Genomic DNA, 20,751 nt, shown 5'->3' on the forward strand with positions numbered 1-20,751 from the left:
CTGAGTGATTATTAACTGCTCTGTCTTCATTATACCAATGCTTTGTCAGCTGTTTTTGGCCCCCAGTCCATTTTGAGGCACAGTTCTAAGTGTCGATTTCAACCACTAAAGCCCTACATTGCTAGGGTACTTCTCCCATATGAAGCCTCCTAAATTTAAACCTTTTGTTCAGAAACCCTTCTCTGAATGTGTTGTTGAAGGCTTTCATGGCCAGAATCACTGAGCTTCTGTGAGTTTTCCAGGCTGTATGGCCATGTTCCAGAAGCATTCTTTCCTGACGTTTCACCCATATTTATAGCAGGTATCCTCAGAGGTTGTGAGGTCTGTTGAAAACTAGGCAAGTGGGGTTTATATATCGGTGGAAGGTCCAGGGTGGGAGAAAGAACTTTTGTCTGTTGGACGCATTTTAAATGCTAATCAAGGTGGCCAATTTCAACATTCACACTTGTCTCCAACAGACAAGAGTTCTTTCTGCCACCCTGGACATCCCACAGATATATAAACCCCACTTGCTTAGTTTTCAACAAACCTCACAACCTCTGAGGATACCTGCCATAGATGTGGGCAAAACATCAGGCGAGAATGCTTCTGGAACATGGCCATACAGCCCAGAAAACTCATAGCAACCTTCTCTGAATGTTCCCAACTGATGTGACCATGTGAAGCATGCACAAAGATGATTTTTTACCAGGGAGATATATTCATTCATCCATTTATTGAATTGTGGAAAATAGTTTCACTATCATCTTGAGTAACATCTATACCATCCCTTTCCAGGCAGCTTTCATTAACTGGAGCACACTGCCATGCTCCTTTACAATTGGGAACAGAGAAGAGCATATGCACGACAAGCATACCCTGGCATGTGCTTCAACTTTTTATTCTTTATAGTTGCCTTCCTTCAAACTTGATTTTCCTCCATATGGATTACAAGGGCCAAAATAGCATTGTTGCCCTATAATACTGGAGTTTCAGTTAGCAACAGTGCCAAAGCGCCAGCATCTATGTTTACAATGTCTTCAATGCCTTTGGGAACCCATCTTCGGCTCTCTTTTCTTTTCACACCACCAACACATGCACCCTGCTCACTTCTCAAATCCCTTAGTTGTTAAAGGTTAAGAAGGAATGATTTATTCCAGTTAAGGAGCACTGATCGAACCCAGTATAACTATAAGTGGATAACTACAAAGATTGATCAGTGAACCAAGGGTGCAAAGATAAGTGGTAGAGCACGGTTTTTGCATGCAGGAGCCAGGGCTTTCCAACACAGTATCAGGCATATTTATGGTCTAACAAACTGATTCTTCTTTGCGCCTATTTTACCCTAACTGCATAATTAGGAGGCAGTTGGCAAAAAGAAAAGTGAGAGGTAATTAAAAGGCAGAATGAGAAGGCTAAAGATTCAGAGAGAGGGAAAAGACAAGACAGAAAGAAACGGACGGGTTTGAGTGAAAAAAAATCACTTAATTATCCCGGTACATTGCACTATGCAAGCTAGGTTACTTAGAATTTCACTGCAGCTTACCCAAAATAATACTATAGCTTAATTGTACATTATATTTAAAGAGAAACAAGTCCAGAATATTCTGAGGAAAAGGTATTGAAGAGGTTAACAATGCAATCGCTTTCCCTGAATGGCGATAAAAATATTCCCCTTCTCAGGCTTAACATCTCACTTTTGAACCTTTCAGACCTAAAAGGTCTGATGTTATGAAAAGGTCATTGAGGGCCTTGTTTCTTGGCCAAGAATACAAATAATTCCATCACAATCTGTTCTATTCCAAAATTCCCTTTTTTTTTCTTTTTTGCTTCTTTTTTCCCCCCTTTCTTTCACATTTTTTCCCTCCCTTCTATCGTCCTTCTTAGCCAGACGGCTGTCCTAATTTAGTTAACAAAAAAGAGACACCTAACCTAATGCATTACTTAATGAGCCAATTCACTAAGCACGTTTTAAACTCCATTGTCAGCTGGTGCATCTATAGAGAAGCCCCCGAAAAAAGAAGAAAATTAATAGCTCTGTGAGTTAATTAACTAAGTAATTCCTAGGTCTGAAAGTATGCTACCTATGTGAGAAAACATATGGCTTCCCATCAAAAGAAAAAGAAAAATGTGAGTCATTTTTAACAGCTTCAAGAATAAAAATTGTAAAGTAATTTGCATCTTTGAGTGTCATAGAAGCATGGAGTCTTCTGACTCTAAGAGACCACAAGAGCTATCCAGTTCAACTCTATTCCGCCATGCAAGAATATACTATCAAAGCACTCGACAGATGACCACTCTGTCTCTAAAAGCTCCAGAGAAGGAATGTTCAGCATTGTATGACATTTTTGCCATACATGTTGAAGAGCACGGTGAGTTCCTTTGGGGAGATGGGGTGGTCTTTAAATAAAGTATTATTATTATGATTGTTGTTGTTGTTGTTGTTGCTGCTGTTGTTGTTGTTACGGTATTATTATTATTGAGACTCCACCATGCTTCAAGGCTGTGGACTCCACTATTGAACAGTTCTTACCATCAAGAAGTTCTTCCTAATGTTCAAACAGAATTTCTTTCCTTGTAGTTTGAATCTATTTCTCCATGTCTCTGGAGCAGCATCTTCCCAGGTTTGAGCTCATCTCTCACCTTCCACCATGCTTCAATTTTCCCTTCCTTCAGGAGAGAAAGGAAAAAAATAGAGGAAAAATGTCTGAAGTTACTTGACTTCAGAATAAAGTGAGCCCTAAAGACTTTCCACTTGATTGTAACTATTTTAAAACGTATTGAGATATACTAGCTTCTGATTTGGTTGGGCAGAAGAGAGTTCTTGTTTCCTTAGGTATGGACTCAAATGGAGCTAAGTTTTCAATGATGAACTTGTGGATAGTACTTATACCAAAAGGAATTTTTTTGGATGGGCAGAGATCCTAAAGAAGGCTGGGGTGTTGGTGCAATGGGTGATCCTCAATGTTGTTAGCTTGTTCACAGTGAGCAGAAAGAGCAGGTTTTCGCAGTCTCCAAAACATAAAATGGGGGTCAGTTCCCTTCCTCCCAAACAGAAAATAAAATAAAAACACTGCATGTTAATTAAATGTGTATCTCATTATAGCAGTGCTTTAATTGCCTCTCTGTCTTTCTCCATACTAATCCAATTCCCTTTGGTCTCCTAAGTTTAGCCACATACTAATTGGGTTACTGCCTCATGATGAACCAGAGGAGTAATTAATTTTATCACCTTTAAACCTTTTTAACAGTCAGTTAGTGAATAACACTGAGATACTTGGAGTGTAGGAGAATTTACATTCCAGATTTTCAAGATGGTCAGGTCCCAAACTATATTTCATGGGACCCAGGAAAACATTCCAGGATTGTCTTTGCTCTTGTAATAATGAACAAAAAATACATTGTTTTGTAGTATAACAGAACATACATATATGGTGTTTTTGTAGTATAATAGAACAGTTTCATATTGTTTGTTCTGGCAAAATCAACTCCATCTCATATTTGTTCAGGGTTTACAGGCAGTCCCCAAGTTACTAACAAGATAGGTTCAGTAGGTTTTTTCTTCAGTTAAATTTGTAAGTCAGAATACGTACAGTTTTAAGTGTACAGTGTTCCCTTACTTATCGCAGGGGTTAGGTTCCAGGACCACCCGCATTAAGTGAAAATCCGCAAAGTAGGGACACTATATATTTATACATTATTTTAGTAGTTATACACTATTTTAAGTCTTTATCAACCAATCGTGTGTTGATGAATCACCTCCTTCTCCTCTCGTTGCCTCTTGGGCTTCTTTTCTCTCCCTTCGGCTTCTCCTTCCTCCCTTCCTTAGGCTGTAAATTGTAATTTTTTATAATTTATAATATTATTTTAGAGTTTATTGAAAAACCGCGAAGCAGCGAATCTGCAAAAAGCGAACCGCGGAGTAGTGAGGGAACACTGTAATGCTAACTTTGGATAGCATAGCGAAGGGTTAACACCCCTGTGCTGTTGGTTTTGCTGTCTGTGGCCCCTGTTCAGAAGATTTCACCTCACTTACTGTCCCTGTGAGAATTAGATTTTGAAAATTTTGTCTTGTGGAAACAAGGATTGGCGAGAAAGCTTCAGTGGAGACACCTTTTCCCCAGGATAACTCTTTCAGGAGTGAATTTCTCTTCCTAGGGATAGATTTCTTTCACTGCCTGTTGTCTCACCCCCATTCTTAACTCTGAGTTGTTTGTAAGTCGGATTGCCTGTGTGTTGGATGGACAACCAATAACAGTTAAGTGGCCTATATCTTCCCTCCCAACCTCCCCAGAAGAACATTATGGCAAGGGAGAGATCAGAGAAGGAAGAGCATGCAAACCAATGTCCTCTTTTGGTCTTTTCCCATTTTAATGATGTTTTTCATGAAGAGGAATAATCAACACTGGACTATGATATGTTCATCAAAGTAACAGAAGGACTTTCATATATCCTCAGACCACTGTACAATAGCATTTCTATGAGTGGAGCCAGTCTATAGCACTGTTTCTTAAACTGTGGGTCCCAACCCCAAAAGTGGTCCCCTTAACTCATTGTTGAGGTTACAAAAATTTAAAAAGGTAAAGGTTTCCCCTGATGTTAAGTCCAGTAGTGACCGACTCTGGGGGTTGGTGCTCATCTCCATTTCTAAGCCAAAGAGCCGGCATTGTCTATAGACACCTCCAAAGTCATGTGGCCGGCATGACTGCATGGAGCGCCGTTACCTTCCCGCCGGAGCAGTACTTATTGATCTACTCACATTTGCATGTTTTCGAACTGCTAGGTTGGCAGGAGCTGGGGCTAACAGCGGGTGCTCATTCCGCTCCTGGGATTTGAACCTGGGACCTTTTGGTCCACAAGTTCAGATGCTTAGCGCTTTAACACACTGTGCCACCAGGGCCCCCAAAAATTTAGGCAATAGTAAAAGGTTTCTAAACACCACCTAGTGGCTGTTGTCCACATTTACACAAATCTGTTGTGAAGTGTTTAAATTGGAAGCTGAAAATGCTTGAGGTGTACTTCATAAAAAAGAAATCAGTCTGCTTATGCAAGCCTTGCAAATTCTGATTCATTATCAGTAAATGTTAAGATTTTACACTTATTTTATATATGTACCTATACACTTGGGGTCACACAAAATTTCTTGGGTAGAAACGGGTCAAAACTTTAAGAAGCCCCAGTCTATAGGAATTATTAAGTTCCCAGTAGATTTGCTGTAAATGCTGTTTTTTCTTCATCTCTATAATCTCTGGTTTGGAAAGATACTCTTTTTGCTTTCATCCTGAGCAGAGTGAGGCCTGATTTCTAATTAGGTCTTCTTGAAAATTCTCCATATGAAAAAATGAGAAGGCTATTTTTCATAATTTGACCTTTTGATACCATGCTATTTATATTCCAAATTCTTGGCTTTCATTCTGTTATCATGCAAAATCCTTTTAAGTCTAAACTCTGTGGGAGCTTTTTCTGGATTTAAGAATATAAGTTGCACAGTTTTTGAAGTATAGCAGCCAGTGTGCACAAAACTGATAAACAGGGAGTGGAGAAGGCTGACATGTAAAAAGATAGAAATCTCTTCACTTTTTGGTCTCCTATACCAGCAAGCAGTAATGGCCTGAGCTGCATGTTTTCAAAGAAATCATTCTTGGACTCAAACCAATTTTCAAATAGCCTATCACATTTGGTTCTACTTGAATAAGTTGCTCAGTTTCTTTTAAAAGGTGTGGGCAGTGAATTAACCTTTCATATTCACTCCTGGCATTCATTCAAGTTGTAGAATGAAAAACAACCACACAACCAGTGAAGCATCTTGTTCTAGTACCATCTTGTGCTACAACTCTTATTTCAAAGAAAGAGTGTGGCACTGGCCTGAGGCATGTCTGTCAAAATGTCATCTTTGAAGGAATCAACCTGAATATATTCTAATCTGAAAAAGCTGTGCTAGCTGCTTCGTTTAGGAGCCTTCATCTACTGTGCCTTTTCATTCACCTTCATAAACAAATCAGACAGGCCTTATTGATGTTAGGATGATGTTTTAATGATGTTGTAAGCCGCCTTGGGTCCAACTGGAGAAAGGCGGGGTAAATATGCACAAAATAAATAAACAAACATTGTGGCTCTTCCAATCTTGCTGAGCTGCAACTCCAAGCATTCCCGTGATGACTTACACTGCGGGGAGAAGTGGATCAACATCATGATCGGACTCTTGCCCCAGTCTAGATGTGGCAGAGACAATCCTGATCAATCCTGTCATTCCATTTTTCCAGCTGCTTTTAAAATGTGCCAGTTTTTCCCTCTTCTTCCCAATTTCCCCTTTCGTTTTCAGCTTATCTCAATTCCTGCAAGATAAATAGGTAATGTAGGCAGGATCTGACCCAAGTAAAAATAGAACAGAAACCCATACCCTATCCTACCAGTATTTAACACAAAGATAGGCACTAGTGATAAAAAAATAATGGAACGGCATAACAATGAGAAATGAACGAAATAATGTTCAAACAACAATAACATTAACCACCATTTCCTGTTTAGAGCAAAGCATTGAGCAACTTGATGGGTCGCTTTTCAAAAGTGACATACATTGTGTGGGAATAAATAGAATGGAATGGGACATAACAAAGCAATGAATATTGTATTCTCAAGGCATTCCTAGATGGCCCAGTGCTTACTGCATTTCTGTTCAAAAGGGAAATGAGATTACTCAAGAATACTCATAGGATTGCATATTTCAAGACCTCCCTGAGGTCTGTAAAATGAACTCTGTATCCTTTGGTGGTAGCGCTCCATTATCTGGACGGAGGAAAAAAGGAGGTGCTATGTAGAGAAGAATAGTCCATTTTATGGGGGAGAGGTGTCTGAAGGAGTAAAACCATTTCCCCTGTTTTTCTGTTATTCCCACTACACATATCGCCACTGTGTAAACAACACTTGTTTATGAAATCGGAAGTGGGGAGGGGAATAACTAGCAAAAACAGGGGAAATGGTTTTCCTCCTTCAACTCCCCCTCCCATAAAATGGACTTTCCTCTTCTGTCTAGCACTTCCTTTTGACCTCTGCCTGGATAATGCAACAGTACCTTTTTTGTAAAGGTCACTTCCAGTCTTCATAAAAGAGCTGTGCAGGCCAAACCAGCTGCAGGGAGACAAAATAGCTAACCATGGCCACTTTAAAATCCGGGGTGTTGGTGCTGCTGACCATCTTTGGTGGGAGAAAAATTTGGTGGGGGGAACAAAAGTACTTGTTAGTGGGGTATGGTTCCATGCAGGCATGTAGCCCGGGGGGGGGGGGTTGAGGGGCTTCAGCCTCCCCCCCCCAAATTCTCAGGGTGGTCTGCAAGAAGGCCTTACATTTATCATTTAAACTGTTATGTTTATTCACATCATGATCTGATCACCATGCTCAATATATCCCATATGCATGGGGGTATTGGGATAACGATACAAAAGGTTTGCTAGGGTAGATCCTCTCTCACTCAGACTCACATCCCCCTCAGTCAAAATCCTGGCTACGGGCCTGCTTCCATTGATAATGTGTGTAATATGCAGAAATTACTGCTGGGATCTGGGAAACTAGAATATAACAACTCCAACAGAGAGGGAAAGAAACTCCTGAAAGATATGAGGAGAGGTGAACAAGGTGGAGAAAGATGAAGAATTCAGGTGGTAGGAGAGAAAGTGGAAAGAGGAGGATATGGTATTCTGCACCCCAACAGGATGATGGAAAAAGCAAGGTGAAACAAACAGAGAGAAAACCAATAAAACTAGAAGAAAGGATGATATTGGAGCCTTTAAATCCTTGTGAAATCTGTTTCTCCTGTAGCCCAGTAATGAAAGTCTTCCAGAACTGTGTAGTAGTGGAGGGGAAGGGAAGAAAAAATCTTCATGTCTCACTTATGAACAAGCCTTGTTTTGGGACTGAGGATCCTCTTAGAGAATGGAGATCCATAATGACTTTTCTTAAACTATACAGGAAATGGGTTCTTTCTCCCAGAGTTTAAACCATCTTATCTCTTCCAAATGTGACTCATTGAGAATAGGCAATTGTCTAGGATCAAAGGGCATATGCAAAGACTATGGCAAATATTTCATACCAGGATTGTAGTCACTGTACAGACATTTTCAAGTTAGCAACATTGGCCCTTCTCAGAAATCCATGGGGGGTGTGGGAGAAGCTCTTCAAATGGCGTTGCTGGCAGGATACGCTTTGTCCTCCCTTGCTGAGAGTGATGGTGACTAGCCTCGTTTTCCTTTAAGCAGTTTTCAGAGAAAACGATTTGGCTCATCCTCTTAAATGCTCTTGCCACATGGTTGAAAGAATCATCAATTAGGCATTCTTACACACAAGGCAGAAGGCAAAAAAAATGCAACACACTACAGCAGCTAGTTTCTGCTAATATTTCCCAGTGTGTTTTTAGCTTACCTCCTCTGCCATCAGCATTTTCCAGAGACACCTTATGCCAAGGATCCAGGAAAAGAGATTCCCCTTGTCTTTTCTTTTATGTCATACAATATCTGTCCTCCCTACTTCTGCATGACATACAACGTGGCAGATATTTTTCTGTCAAGATGGCACCCAGACACATTAGTCAAGGACAGTGATTCTCAACCTGGGGTCCCCAGATGTTTTTGGCCTACAACTCCCAGAAATCCCAGCCAGTGTACTAGCTGTTGAGCTTATTCTCCTCCTGAAAAACCATGTCCAGATCTTGGACTGCCTTTGCCCAGCTTCAGTTCATGCATCTGTGTAGGGAAGGCAGATTGGGCCAAGATGACCATGCCTAAATCATCTCCTTATTAAATTTCGCTTTTACTGGTGTTGTTTAAATGTGCTTTATAGGGTTGTTATTATTGCATTTATAGCTATTTCTTTTTTACTAGTTTATACTATTTAAATTGTACTGCTTATTTATCACAGTATAAGCCACTGAATAATTGCCTTTTTATGTCTGTGAGCCACCCTGAGTCCCCACGGGGAGATGTGGCGGAATATAAATAAAGTTTTGTTTGTTGTTGTTATTAGACTACTGTCATCTGTTCTATGTGAAAGCACAATTTAAAAGTGTTTGGAAGCTTCAGCTAGTGCAAAATGTGGCATCTACTACACTGTTGTTAAGTGTGTGCTCTAGATACCAGATATCACCAGTCATGCATTGTTGATACCTTCAGATGGTTTCCAAACCCAGTTCAAAGCCCTAAATAATTTGAGGATTTAAATGATATCTGAGCTTTCACATGAGCTTGTCTGGAATTTGAAATCTTCTTTGGAGATCCTTTGAGGTTGGACTGTTTGTTGTTATTGTTGTGTGCCTTCAAGTTGTTTCCAGTTTACAGAGACCCTAGAGTGAACTAAGGTTTTTGCATGAGGTTTTGGATGAATGGATTTTAATTACGTCTATGTTTTAAGTTTTATATTGCATTTTAAACTGTATTATTAATTCATGTATATGTATTGTGATGTTTTTACAACAATGTTTTTGGGCATTAAATTTTGCCAACTATGTAAGCCACCCGGAGTCCCCTCGGGTGAGAAGGGCTGGGTATAAATGCTGTAAATAAATAAATAATAAACTATGACAGAATTTTCTGGGGCTGAAAATGTGTGACTCTCTCGGAGTCATCCAGTGGGTTTCCGTTATCAAGTGAGGAATGGAGCCCTGATATCTAGGCTCATAACCCAACACTCCAACCACTACACCACGGGTAGACATTGCATCCCACCATCCTCTGAGGAGTGCACTGGGGGGGTACACATAGCAGGACTTTCCCTGTAATCCCAGCTGTGGAACTCCAAATAAACATTACCAAGTTTTAACAACTGTATCCGACTTTCTTTCAGTCCTAGGGTTGTTCCCATTCACTCATTAATTACTAGTATATATATCATGCAAGTGAAACCCGTCAGTGAGGCTTTAAGCATGAAGGCTTCAAATCTGTCAGTGATGTTCTAATTTGACAGCTGACTTCAGAAATGAAACAGAAATGAAGGGCCTGCGGTAGCTCAGATCATTTTATATCAGGTGTTTCTGGCTGATCCTTAGGATGCAGCCTAATTTGTATCTCTTACTCCTAGGAATAAATCTCTCCATCTACGTGAACTAGATTGTTTCCATGTAGGGATATGGGAATTTTTCTCTTTTTCAAAAACCAAGACCGGAAGAAAAGTGGTGATAAAGGAGAAACATAGGATGTCGCAATGTTGTTATCCCATATATTAATGTATTTAATTGAAAAAAATAGCATAATCTCTTTAAAATATTTTCATATGTGTCCAATGTTGTGCATTCTTTAAACACATTTGGTTCACTGAGCTGTCACATTGGGAAAATCTCAAAACATGATTGCAAATTTGGTATACCCATTCATCCAGAAGAAGCTGAAATATTTTGCTTTAAGATATCAGTATTTTTTGTTATGTTCATATTTCTGTTATGCCAGTCACTGTAATAAATAGAAGCTAACCTGAAGAAGTGTTTGAAAAATCCCTCTGCTTTCCCCACATGTATGCATCTAGTGCAATGGCTACATGATCTGCATCTATGAGTAGATGGATCGATAGATGATAGATAATGGCACTGCTGCATGATAACCAAGGAGAGAGAGCCCTTTCTTTGCACAGCAGCTGAAGCTGCACCCAACAAAAGTCTACAAGTCTCTGCACAGGGCAATGAAGTCATCAGTTGGCAGTAGCACACAACAGACTCTGTGCCCTGTGGCACAAGGAATGAACCCAGTTCCCTCCTAGTTGTCAGTCTATGCCAAAGACTAGTACACTACACAGGTTTTGACCCCCTTTTTTCAACCACTAGTAAGCCATCACCAACAGGCACTGTAATATGCATGAACGTGTTTTCTACAGAGATATTGGCACTTGTGCTTAGAATGAGGAGCTATTTCTACATCTAGCCCCCTTTCTCTGCCCATTTCTCCCAAGGAAGTTCAAACCATTTGTTCTTTGCAAAAAGAGAGAGAGAGGGAGAGAGAGATTCACTTTCACTAAGATGACTAATGCGGGGAATTTCCAACATACATTGATCCAATTGCTCCATTTGTTTTAATTGAGCACCCTCGTTAACCTCTCTGACATAAAGAACTTCTCTCCTGTTTAAATGAAGATGCAGAAGTAAATAAAGATGAAGCCAATTTGTCCCAAAAGGGTATGGAGCTAAACACAGCACTCACCTGAGCCGAAACCTGAAGCTGTGGCTTTCAAGTTTTTCTTTCCAGATGCTTATCTCGGCTCTTAGTAACTGTGCCATGCCTTTTTCATCAAAGGAAAACAAGCCCAACTGAGATCTCAATCTGCCCCTGCTTTTTAAAAAAATGTGGGAGAAAATGGTTAAAATCCAGTTCTGTGAATGTCATGATTCTTTTGTTGTTAAAAATTTGAATCCCAGCAAATATGTTTTAGTATATTTTGCAAATATTCTTCTCCACTTTAAAACATTAAAACTGATCTAAGAAACACCTTCTGCAGGACAGAGCAATAGCTCAGCATCTCTAATGAAGCATGATGACAAAATGGGAATCTTCTGGGTAATTGCAGAAGCTTCTGCACCTGTTTGTAATTAAGCTGCCAAAGCATTTATTATGAAATGGCCTAAAGATGGAGGGAAATCTGTATTAGGTTCTGACTAAACCGTTCATTTCGCACAATTAACCAAAGCAAAGGTTATATCAATTCATTTCTGACTGAAGAATTATTTGGCCTTGTAGCACTAGAACAAAATGATGCCAGACTTATTGCCGCTGAAAAAGCAGAAACATCAAAAAGACTTGAAATAAATAATTGAATGTTATTGGGATAGGCTGCAACACATGGTCTCACCACACAAAAGTAAATGAGCTTGCTTAAATTTATTAGCAGCATTGGAAGATCCTTTAACTTTGTGGCTTCTTGGTTTATGGGGACAAAGGCATTCAGGGACTACCAAAGAAAATCAAAGGCAGGCCTTGGTTATCACACACTTTCCTGGTATGTTCAATTAATTTAGGATATTTTCCAAGACAGACAATTCAGAAGGAGCGTGTTATAACAGAAGTGTTACCATCAGTGTCTTAGTTCTTGATTTTGCTGTCAACCAGGTGCATAGGGCCATCCAAAGAGACTTTGCTATCTGAGCATTTTGCTGACCTAAATCAATGTGAATAGTACTTTAAGCTCACACAGTTATTTTGGCACATGGGGCCAAAAGCTTTTTTGTTCTCATTGGGAAAATTGTGAAGAAGAACTGGAGAAAGACATATTTTCAGTGTTGGATCTCAGCAGCATGTCTGCAGTAAACAATGCAATAAAGCTTGACCTGGGAAAAAGTGGGACTTAGTTCCAAGAGTTCCTACTGCAGCTGTGTGTGCTTGCATACAACAAACAAGATACACTGTTGCCTCCAGAATCACTTACTGAGCATTTTTGAAGAGCAAAAAGACAAAAATGCAAGCAGATAAGCCTGCCCTATCAATTCCCACCAACAGGTTGAAAAATGTCATAAATCTATACCTTTGGCCAGCCAGCTGGAAATTTTAAGAAAAGTGGAGACTATTGAAAAAAATAATAATTCCAGGATGCATTTTGGAAGAAAGTTTCAGGTAGTTTATAAAAGATTTAAAATGACCCTGGCCTGAGCATTTCATTTCTTATTGGATTAATATTAGTTTTGAATAAACGCTTTCTGAAACAAGTTGGAACTGTTCTCCTTTTTATGGTGCAGGAACCTGTTCCTTTTCTTTCTGTGGACATGATCTGCAGCTTTCTCAACCATGAATGCAAGCACAAGCCATCACATGATGTCACCCTATATTCATTCCAAATATTCCAAACCAGTGTTCAATTCATTTGAAACTATGTTTTTTAAAAAATTGGAGAACTCTCATTTTAGGCACCTGAAAGCCTTGTGTGATATTTTCTCATGTTATTTCTGTATCTGTCCAGGAACACTTCTACTTTGTTAACTGGGGTATGTTTACCTGTACTATTATTATCTTCTGGTAATGGCAAACCACAGCAACTATGCCCAAGGATTTGCAGTTCAATTAATGTGGGCAGGACTGCAACATGTTGTATTGCAACCTTGTCACATGACCGTTGGAGGTGCTCCACTTTGTAGAGGGGCATGGGGAACCCTGCGCCCCATGTCCTGCATTGCCCGGCTCTAGTTGAGGGTGATCAGATAGGGGGAAGCCTGAATGTGCGTGGAGTGTGCGGCTTCCCCCCATGGATTGCAATGGCAGAAACTCTCAGTTCAAACTAACAAAGATGTCAGAGCCAGAAGTCAGATTACCAGAAGTTGAAGCCAGAAGTCTTTGAGTAGCAAACCAAGAAACAGCAGAGTCAGATGCCAAGACATGAGCAAACAGCTGTTGGACTCAAGCCAGGTAACTGTTGTTGTTCACTGCAAACAGTCCCAACAATGATGGATTTTTATCTTAGGATCTCAGCTGTTGTTTGATTACTGATAATTTCTCAGATAATCTCTGTTTCCTGTGATGCCCTGCCCACTCTTTCCTACGCTCTAGAAGTGTGGGTAATCGTTCTGTACCTTGGTCAGATGTGTTTGCTTCAGGCTGCTGAGGAGTGTTTGCTTCTGCTGAATGTTTGTCTTCAGCAATGGCTGAGCTAGGCTGGGTAGACTGCTGGAAGCTGCTGGCCTCCATCTCCTCTGCTGGCCCTCAGGCAACACCTGTATTTAGTATCTGAGCTAGCCAATATAAGCAGGGAAAGAGTAAGAACATAACTACATGTAGAAAGAAATTGGCACAGAATCAGGACCATCACGTTTGTTCATGGTTTCTATCATATAACATTGTACACAATATATCCATTATGAGTTTATCACTTCCTCACAAAGAAGCCACCCTTGGCTATCAAAGGGGAAAGCCCATCAATTGAAGAGAAAGCCTGCAAGTTCCAATCATGCCACAATCCCAAAATTTACCTGGTGTAATAAGGTTCAGGAGTTTCTCTGACAGCATGCTATTGTCTCCTCCCACTGAAATATGTATTTATTGATTGTTTTAACCCTACACTTTGTAATTGTGAAGTGCCTTTTAAAAATAAATAAATAAGGAGGGGGAAGTGACACAGTGGGAGGATAAAGTTATGCTGACCATCCAGCAGTATGGCCCCACACTATTGAGATGTTGCAGTCACATGACGCCAACAGCAATGCAAAAGGTAAATAGCTCCTATACCTCAATATATTTATGCAATGTCCCATCTTTTTAAAAAAGATGCCTTGCAGAACCAACTTTTCCAGGAACTGTAGGAAATGGATGCATTAGCTGATTCTTTGATGTAAGATTCCTAGTAACTTCATTGTCAAAAAGAATTCCTATGCTTCTTTTATAAGAGGAAAGCTGGTAATAGGGTTATACTCAGCGGTGTTTCTCAGTTTTGCAGCATCTCACAGCTATACTAGACAAAAGAAAAATAGCATTTTCTCACTTATGTTTACTGTCAAAATGCTTCCTGATCCTCTCCCATTAGACAATCAATTATATTCCATAACAAAATAACTTCAGAAATCTGTGCCTCTGAGTCTTTAGGGCCATGTAGAGCCCGTAACTTCAAAGCGTTTTGCAAGAATGTGCTTTAAAGATTTAGGTCTCAGCATTTTATCATATTTTCAAAACCTGGATAGTTTAAAAGAAGGGGCCATATATTTAAGTCAGTACAGTTGATTTTATAGAAATTACAGCACTTTTTGACTCCTGAATTGACAATGCATGCATATAACATACCATATGTTGGATAAACCAACACAAGATTCAGAAGGTATAAGCCAGTGATCATTCTCCAAAGGCTGGAACAACCTTTTGCTAAACCTTTAATTATGAAAAGCATATTTTTTGTAACAGAGCTATATTCTCAATAGAGAAGCCCTATGATTTCTGCTTAAGAATAAAGAAAATGTCTGGAACTACAGATTTGACACCTTGATGTTATGTGGCTTTAATTTATAGGACAAGACCAGTCTTGCCTTAACTGTGTAAATGCACTCCAGCCAACCACAGAAACAAGAACTTCCAAGTTCATGGCTGAATCTAGTAACATCTAGCAATTCTAGAAACTGTGGACATGTGTCTCCAGATTAGTGTAACTTCACCCAGCATCAGATTAATCCCTGTTTTCCAATCTGTCTTGGATCAGCCAGTAGTACCATGTATGAGTTGATGTTCACTCTCACCCAGTCTACTCCTGATCCCAGGCACTCATTTAGCATGAAAACAGCTTCTGGTTACTGCTTGGATGGGAGACCAATGAATACCAGGTGCTGTAGACTGGGAAGGAACTGGCACAACCACTTGTATTTCTTGCCTAAGAAAACCTATGGAATTCAAATTGTTGACTTCTTAAAGCCTGAGTAGCCATTTGCTGGAACATGGAGTTGTAGAGTTACCAGGTTTTAATATGAATCCATGCATTTCTTCCATTTTATTAGTACCTGCCTAGAGAACCAGTAATGATCAAATATCACCTTGCTTCCAGGGGTTTTCATTAGTTTTTATATGGCTTTTGCACCAGAATGTTTCTACTTTCTGTGCAAGATCCCCACTGTGTCACTTTCCCTTCCCTGTAATGCGGTAGACTAAGATAACACTAGGATAAATTCCACCTAAAAATAAACTATCTTCTTTAAAAATTACAGTAATCTCCTGGCACTCTGGGGCAGCTTCTCTTCTAACAGACACATTACTTATCTCAAATTCCCTCATTGCGGATATGACTTCAGTTTTGTTATAAACTTTAATGGATTTTCTAAATAAAAGTCAAAAGAGGTATAGCATAGAGAAATACAGGCAAAATGGTTCCCTGGTGCCCTGGAAACACTTCAGCAATGGTGCTGAGCTATAGTGAGCTAACATTGGAGAGAAATACAAGGAGTACAATAAAATGTTGTAAGCAATCGCCTAGAAGAACAAGAGTTATTTGCTGTTTGTGACACAATGGGCAGGTTCATGGATAATATTAAACCTTAGTGGAGTATTATAAGAACAAACTCAGTCTCCCTTTTCTGGTGATCGGCAATTTCCCTCCAAGTCTGAACTTTAAAGAAACCATCCAAAATGTTGAATCCAATTCCCAAAATAAGTTCAGTGCTGAACCTTAATGTTTATGTTTATAAAACACTTCCAAAATGAGTTGCCTGTTTTCTAAATACTGTATCTTAAATCATAGAACCATAGAGTTGGAAGAGACCCCAAGGGTCATTCAGTCCAACCTCCAGTCATGCAGAAAAGGCACAATCAAAGCACTCCTGACAGATGCCCTTCCTGCCTCTGCAGAGAAGGGGACTCTACCACACTCCAAGGCAGCATATTCCACTGCTGAACAGCTCTTGCCATCAGGAAGTTCTTCCCAATATTTAGAGTAGAATCTGCTTTTTTGTAATAAAAGAGTGAGATGCAAGCAAATATCTTAAAATGCAATAATAATACACAAAATTATTTTTAAAAGAATGCAAATAGCTAACTATAATTCCTTGAAAGTTCAACTATCCAAGGTGGATTCACCCTCATGCATTGGTATAAACATTTGGCAAGGGGCAGAGGAGCAAAAGCACTCAAATAAGGAAGAACGAGACCTTGCTAAGCAAGGACACAGAAAGAAATTTGTGATATGCCTCAGGTGGGGTGGGAACTGTGATGTCTGTGAAATGTTGGAAGGTATGAACTCTACAGGACTATTATTTAATACATTTTCCTTTAAATTCCAGATGTCCAGGGTCCTCAGATGTAGTTGCTGTAAAGTTTAATGCATTCAAACATCACTTGGCTAGATTTTTTTTCTTATTATTTGCTCCAAGAGCTAAACAAATAAAATTCTTAGTCAGATCAGTAGAAGCATTTCATCTGAGAAGGTTCAGTGATTTTCCAGGACTAAAGTGCACACTGTTAAGTATACAAAATAGAGATTACATATTATTTGACTGCTAATTATGACAAGGCACTCCCAACCTGTTTGATTTTCTTCATTCAAAGGGGAGTAATGCATTCATTATTTCTTCCATATTCACCTTGTAAAATATGAGTATGGAAATTTCAGCATGCAGGCCACAGCCAGCTTCTCCATGCTGTTTTTCTGTCCATCAAGGCATAAACCTTGTGCTGGTTTAGGTTGAGGAGTAGCCCTTTCTTTTTTAAAAAACAAATACTGCCTTAGAAGAACCACAGCCAGTGGTTGAATTAGGCCCCCAATTGAGTCCCCAGAAAAATTTAATCTAGCTTCTTTCCTTACATGGGAAAAGACCTAGGAGTCTTAATGGACCACAAGCTGAACGGAAGTTAACAGTATAATATGGCTGCTGAAAAGGCTGCATCAGTCCTAGGCTGCATCAATAGGAGTATAGTATCAGTATCATCAAATCATTCTATTCTGTTCCATTCTATTCTATTCTGCTTTGGTCAGACCTCACCTTGAATACTGTGACCACAATTTAAGAAGGGATAGTGACAACCTGGAATGTGTCCAGTCCAGAGAAGAGTGACCAAATTGATAAAAGGCATGGAGTGACTTAGGGAACTTGGTATGTTTAGCCTGGAGATGAGAAGGTTACGAGGTGGCATGATACTCATATCTGAATATTTAAAAGGATGTCAGACTAATCCACGGAGCAATGGATTCAAACTATAGGAGAAGATATTCTACCAAAAACATTCAAAAGAACTTCCTGATAATAAGTGCCATTTGATAATGGAATATGATGCTGTCTCAGAGTATGGTGGAGTCTCCTTCTCTGGAGGTTTTTAAACAGATGGATGACCATTTGTTGGGAGTGCTTTGATTCCTATGTGGCAGAGTGAGGTTGACTGGATTGTCCTTGTGGTCCCTTCCAACTCTATTATTGTAGCATTCCTTTGGTGTATATATGGGGGCCGTGGGCTGATCTCGGCTGGCATTCACAACCTTCAGACTGAAGCCAATGGAGGATGTACTCCCACAGGTAGCATAGTTCATAAGCAAAGAAAGAAAATCCAAATGCACAAGTGTGACCTAAACTGTAGAAGCAGGTTAGCAAGAGAAGAAATCACTGTTGAAGTAGGAATGATTGTATATAGAGTTGTTTAAATGTAATTGAGTCATGTATGCAATGTGTGCTGGGGATTGCATCATATACTGTGATTGCATCATGCACTGTCTGCTGTCCACTATGCAAGTGTGTAAAGAGTTAACTGAGTGTTGCATCATACAGCAGAAGTGTTTATATATAGCCTTCTGCTTCCTGTATTCTCTCTCTGGTTATCTGCTCTCTGCACTCTGTCTGTATGTGTATCGTCTTGTGAGAGTTTTCAGTTCACCAGTAAACCTGTTTATAGATAGCTGAAGTCTCAAGCCTCATTACTGGTGCCAGTGCTTCTACGTGAGTCTTCTGCTGCATGTGTGTTTATCCAAAACCGCGCTCTGACAATCACTTCCTAGCCTTTGTATCATATCCCAGTCTGAAGAAGCAAAGCAAATGCAAAAACTATCTAACAAAGTCACTAATACAAATTAAGTCTTTCATGCCACTGGACAGGTATTGACATTTAAACATAGTGCTAACAAGGGCTTCCAAACCCATCAGCCTGGTTGCAAAGGCCCTACAGCAAGGGTCTATTGTAAGTAAGCTGGCATAAATCAGTCTGATGTTCCTATGATTAAAAGTTTTTCTACCAGAAGACATTTGGAAAGACAATAGAGATCTATTGATTCCTGCTCCCCTCCTCCCAATGTCGCTTTGTCTTGGACAGCATCTTATTCAGGGTTTTTTTTCTCTCTCCTCAAGCAGTTTGGAGTAAACCAATGTAGCTGCAATACAATGCAATTTGCATAATTTCTGAGCACAACAAATAATATAAAATCTCCTCTTCGGTACACTTCCTAATCATCAAAAGGCTGTGCCAGAATTTCAGATGATGTGCTCAGTGCCCTGTTCCTTTTCCAATTCTCCTGTGCTCTGTAAGGTTGTTGTTTACTGTAAGCTGCTTTGAGTCTCCTCGGAGAGAAAGGCGGGGTAAAAGTGATGTAAATAAATAAATAAATAAATTTTGTTTTGTTTTTAGCAACACAACAGCAGAAGCTTCTCTTCTTGCACTGGTTCTGAAAGCTTAGTGTCAGATCTTCTGCAACACCTAAAGATCAAAGGGTCCAGTACTGTTGATGGGAAAATTACAGCAACATTCTCTGTGGTTTTTGTGACCTTCCAATGTGTTTCTTTCCCTCAAGTTCTAGCTATACCTCTGCAATTATCAAACAAATACAATCAACTTAACCTTTGCTCATCTAATTTGCAAGAGTCACTTATCAAATAAATTCCTGTCCAGATGTTCATGTAGGCTCTATGCAGAAAAGCAATGAGTGTGCGGTGAATGGGGACCAGCCAGATGTCACTGCAATCTGTGCCCCCACTTGCTACACATTCACTATACATGCGCAGTTAATAAGGGGGAAATGGCTTGAAGAAGCATTTTGAAGTTCATTAGATTAGAGGAAGACATTCAGATTTTTAAAATTCCCTTCTTTTAAATAAACTTCCTACCAGCTCCAGCACTATGATTTTATTTCAACTCCACAGCTACATGGAATCCGGGGATTTGTAGTTTGGTCACAGGGACTGGAAGAGCTCCATGGATTAGAATTCTAAGTATCTTTCCATAAACCGAAAATCTGCAGCATCAGCCCCTTGTATTTCAAGGCCAAATTTAAGAGACAAAATCATGTGAAAAGATCCGCATGGTTATGCCACAGTTGCAAAGATGTTATGTTAACTTTGCTTGAATGACTGGTAGAAAGCACAAACGGCAAAAGCATCATCTCTGAGAGCCAGCCATTCTTCCACAGAGAGATATGACCTCATCACATGGACACCCACCCACCCCACCCCCTGTGGCAAAACGGCAGGGATGTGGGGCGCCTCTCTCAACCTCTGCATTGCTCCCAAGCAGTGACACTTCCCCCATCACGTGGGGGAAGCAGCGCCAAAGTGTGTGGAGCCAGCACAACATGAGAGTCTTCCCGTGTTAGGAGGGAAGCATCCCACAATGCTTCCACTATGGTTGGAGTCTGAGCTTCAACAGGAAATCTAGAGACGTCATGTGATGGACAGCATGCCCATCCATCACTAGACTGTCCTTTTAGCACCCTGTGACACTAAAAAAGGTGTGATGAGGTCCTTTAAGAGACATGGTATACTTACCTGTAAGCACCTCAGGTGGCATAATCCTCACAACAACTCTTTGAAGAAGGCATGGAGAACAGAAAAGGAATGGCTACCACAAGGATACCAAATAATAGCCCGCTGATTACTTTAATTTGGATCTCTCAGACGCAGTCCAGAACCCTGACCATCTATATCTGTTATAGCACACTGGTTCCCATATCACCGTTCCACCAGGACCTAATATGCAGAGTCTAGGATCAGTGTAAGGAGCAATTAATGCACTCCACAGTATTCTGTATAAATCGTCCCATTTAGGATCTACATGCATAGTTCCTACATACAAGTCAGCAAACACGGATGGGTTGATCAGATGCACCACCCATGTGCCTGGTCTCTTAAGGCATCATCACCATCACCTGTATTTTTTATTCCACATTTATCCCAAAATTAATATGATGAGCCTTCAATATATAAAATGGCAAAAATAATTGTCACTTTGTTTTGGGATTGTTTTGATTAATTTTGTGCCATATATGGTTGAATCCATTGATGCAAATTGTGTGCAAACACCTAACTACATCATTAAAATTCATTCAAAACAGTACATTAAACACACACAATTTTTGTTTCAGAACAAAGTAAGA

General features: G+C 39.9%; 1 long non-coding RNA gene across 1 annotated transcript in view; it reads left to right on the forward strand.

Moving 5' to 3' along the window:
* Positions 1 to 20,751, forward strand: part of LOC103277899 (uncharacterized) — a 107,062-nt gene that overhangs the window by 77,357 nt on the left and 8,954 nt on the right. The gene's annotated exons all lie outside the window — the stretch shown is intronic.

Source organism: Anolis carolinensis, chromosome 2 (genome assembly GCF_035594765.1).
Source record: "Anolis carolinensis isolate JA03-04 chromosome 2, rAnoCar3.1.pri, whole genome shotgun sequence".
NCBI classification, from domain to species: domain Eukaryota; kingdom Metazoa; phylum Chordata; class Lepidosauria; order Squamata; family Dactyloidae; genus Anolis; species Anolis carolinensis.